General features: G+C 35.8%; 1 non-coding gene across 1 annotated transcript; it reads right to left on the minus strand.

The window, feature by feature from the left end:
- Positions 1-802: 802 nt before the first annotated feature.
- LOC138815804 (U6 spliceosomal RNA) lies at positions 803-909 on the minus strand. The gene has a single exon (XR_011368490.1). It is a non-coding gene; the product is annotated as a U6 spliceosomal RNA (small nuclear RNA).
- Between the last annotated feature and the right edge of the window lie 3160 nt (positions 910-4069).

Raw genomic sequence — 4069 nt, forward strand, 5'->3', positions numbered from 1 at the left:
AATTGTAAAATTCATTTTTCATCATACGTCTTGTGCATCTCATTGTTACAATGGGTCAAGTCATATCCCTATTTAAGCATTTTGTTGTTTTCTTCTTCTCCCCAAATTAGAGAAACGTATATACAAGATGTAGGCGCACCAACTTCAAATCCAGTGAAAAAAGGGGTTATAGCGTGGTTGAGGAACATATAAAGGAACAAAAAAAATCACATCGTACAGTATAAGTATGTTAGAAATAATAGCAAGATAGAATCACTTGTGTACCTATCTTGGTGTTCGTTTAGCTTAACATCATCTTATCTGGTCAAATGCACATAGCTTAAGACATTTTCTGATAATCCCGGACATATATTAGCTATTGAAAATAAGAGAAACCATGGGACCTATATTTCTTTGGAGTTGGCTTACTTCACTTAAAAATTTTTTTCCAAATCTTTCCATTTCCTAACAAATTGGGCAATGTCATTCTTTCTGATGGAGGCAGAGCATGCAATTGTATATATTTACCAGGTTTTCTTGATCCATTCATCTACTGAGGGGCATCTGGGTTGGTTCCATATCTTAGCTATGGTAAATAATGCTGCAATAAACATAGTTGTGCTGGTAGTTTTAGTATGGACTTGTTTGTGATCCTTTGGGTAAATGAACAAAAGTGGGATTGCTGGGTCATAGGGGAGCTTTATGTGGAGTCGTTTGAGGAAACTCCATACTGCTTTCCAAAGTGGTTGAAGACTTTTACACTCCCACCAAGAATGCAGTAGGGTTCCCTGGTGGCCCCATCCCCTCCAGCATTTGTTGTTGTAAAAACATGGATTGCTTCACTAATTTTCAAGTCATCCTTGAGCAGGGGCCATGCTAATCTTCTCTGTATCATTCTGATGTTAGTGTATAGGCTGCCGGATTAAGCACAGAACATTTTTTATATAGAAGGTGTAATTTATTTTCTTAGTCAATTCCACAAAAAAGTAAGTTCAAAAGAATTGTCATGAAATTTTAGAATCATGCATTTCTTACATAAGCACACATTTTTGATGTTGGCATAATTTGTGGAGGGGAAGGGGAAAATGTTTAAATAGGGATACAAGTAGACCCATTGCAACAATGAAAGGAACTTTACAACTTTGGTATCTCTACTACTGCCATACCTGCAGATTGTAACTTCATTGCTTCTTTTGAGGTAAGTATCACTATGCCTGGGTCTGCTTGGACTGTGGTCCTCCTAACACAAGCAAAACATATAGCACCCATCAAATGGTTAGAGTTTCTGAAACTTCCTTTTTTTTTTGGTCTGGGCTTGCCTGGAACTGCAATTCTCTAATCTCTGTTTTCTAAGTAGATAATATTACAGGTTTGAGCCACTTTATCCAGTAAAAGTATACAATTTCAAGATATCTTGATATTGCCTATATTTGTGCTTAACATATATAGCTAACCTTAATTTTCTCCCTCTTTTGTTTAGTACTCTGAGTTGAAAACATTGACTTTCTTGATATACATGGCTTTGTTTTGGGTGGAATCCCATCACAATCCAAAAAATCTTCCAAAAAGTTTATGTCAAGAATCTGGAAAAGAAGGCTTCAGGTTGGAAAGAAAACACTGATCCTTAACTTATAATTGCAGTATATTTATAGTGTTAGTCAATACTTTCTGAAGTATGAGAAGAGAAGGAAGACAGAAATGTGAAAGATGTCAGGTCTCTGTGGAATTTCTGTAGTTGTCACTTCATGTTATATTCTTCCTTAAAACTTGCTTTATTAAAAGCCTCTGGGTGGATATTTGTTGGACTGATTGGTAACCTTACCCAAGAAATGAAGCTGATTTTAGAAGGTTGATGATTTGGTAAATAAAGGAATGATGAAAATGAGAACAGATATTGTCACAGAATGAGCCGACAAGGTTCATTGCTGAACAGCAAAACAAAGCAGTTTCAAGTCTGATGATGCACATTGGAACATATATAGATAGATACATATATGTATACATATACAAACATATGTGAAAAAGTATATATGCAGTAGAATACAGAGAAAGTTTGTGTGACAAGTATTAAACTATATCAAACTGGTTGCAGGAAAGGTCCAGTAAAATATCAATAGTTTAGCATAGATTTTGCATAGATTTCTAAAGGATGAAAATTCTTCCCTCATTTTATACTTTACAAATATCCTTAGTATATTTTAAGTTTTTTATATTGTAGTTGGAACATGTATATAATGCTGAGAATTGGAATTACATAAAGTATGCAACATGAATAGGTCAGCCAGAATAGGAAAGTTCATTAGATTCTTATTTCCAATTAACCACCAGGAGAAAAGGAGTTCCAGTTCAGATTTTATGTAGAGCACTGGCCTTGAACACAAAACGACCAGTCAGGCCATGAGTTTAAGCCTTAAGATCTACAGAAACAAAAACACAAAATATAACTTGGAGTTAGATATTTTATAATGAAGCATTTTTATATACTCTACATTGTTACAAAGACTAGATTTCTGTGTTAGCTTTATAACCTACCATAATAAATGATATTGTCCATTTATTAAACAGAAAGGCTTACTCAGATTTATAAGTTTAAAGGTTTCAGTGTATGTTCAGTCGGTTTTATTGTTTTGGTGGCCTGTGACAAGACAATGTCAAGGTGAGGAGTATGACAAAAAGAAATGTTTTTGACCTAGAATGATTAAAAGAGAAAAGAAGAAAGAAGATGAGAGTGCATGTTCTCATAGGTTTTATTCTGAAGAACTTAATCTCCAGAAGAACTATTCAGTATTCTCCACAGTCTGGGAGGAAATGGAAAGTCATTTTTCTTTAACACATAGGTCTTTCTGGGGCATTGTAAATTCAAATGGCAACATCTTCACCAATGATAATGACTTGTCCAGGGGTGGAAGCAACTAGATATTGCTATAAATTCCAATCAGATCCTTTTTCTTCTCATACCATGAAAGCCTGCCACAATTCCCAATCAAATCCCATCAAAGATTCAAACATTAATGCTGTCCCAAAAGTTCTGTATGCAAACCCAGGTACATTCACTTCATTTAAGACGGCAATAGTATATGAAAATTTTAAGTCTTCCATAGAAAAAAATTCATATTAAGTGAAGTAAGCCGGTACCAAAGAAACTTAGGTCCCATGGTTTCCCTTATTTGCAATAACTAGTATATGTCTGAGTCAAGCAGAAAAGGTCAGATAAGTTGATTTTAGGGAAGTGAACCCTAATATATGTATTCAAATTTTTTTTCTTTCAGGTGATTGTTTCTACACATTTATAAGATTATTTCTTTGTTGCTTTGTATGTCCCTCCCCCATGGTATAACCCTGCTTTCACTGTATTTGAGGTTGGTATAATTTGTGGAAGGGAAGGAAAAAAACAAATCGTTTAAATAGGGGTACAGTTGGATCCTTTGGAACAATGAGATGTACAAGTCGTTATATGGAAAAACGAACTTTACAACTTTGGTGGGGGCGGGGAGGAGGATTGCGTGGAGAGGGAGGGGGTGGAAGGATGGGAAGGGAAGAGATGGGAAGGGGAAACCAAGGAGGAGACTACAATGCTTGATAAGAAATGCACTCATGGGCTAGGAAGGTGGCTCAGTGGTAGAGCGCTTGCCTTGCATGCTCAAGGCCCTGGGTTCGATTCGTCAGCACCACATAAGCAAAAAGAAAAAAGCCAGAAATGGTGCTGTGGCTCAAGTGGTAGAGCACTAGCCTTGAGCTGAAGAGCTGAGGGACAGCGCCCAGACCCCAAGACCAGACCCCCCCCAAAAAAAAGAAAGAAAAAGAAAAAAAAGAAATGTACTCATTATCTTGCCCATGTAATTGTAACCCCTCTGTACAGCGTTTTCACTATAAAAAAAAAAGAAAATTTTAAGTCTTCCAATTACGTTGTCACCAAGGAAACAATTACAATATTTCCTTAAAAAATATCTAGATTGTAGAACACTTTAATCAGAAAATTGGAGTATCCATTATAGGATTTAATTTAAATATTTAGTCACTGAAATGGATATTCTATATCCACAACTTAGAGCCCTTTCAAAATACATAATTACAAACCTCATCCATTACC

This window comes from Dipodomys merriami, unplaced genomic scaffold (assembly GCF_024711535.1).
Source record: "Dipodomys merriami isolate MVZ:Mamm:240054 unplaced genomic scaffold, mDipMer1.0.p SCAF_67, whole genome shotgun sequence".
Lineage (NCBI taxonomy): Eukaryota > Metazoa > Chordata > Mammalia > Rodentia > Heteromyidae > Dipodomys > Dipodomys merriami.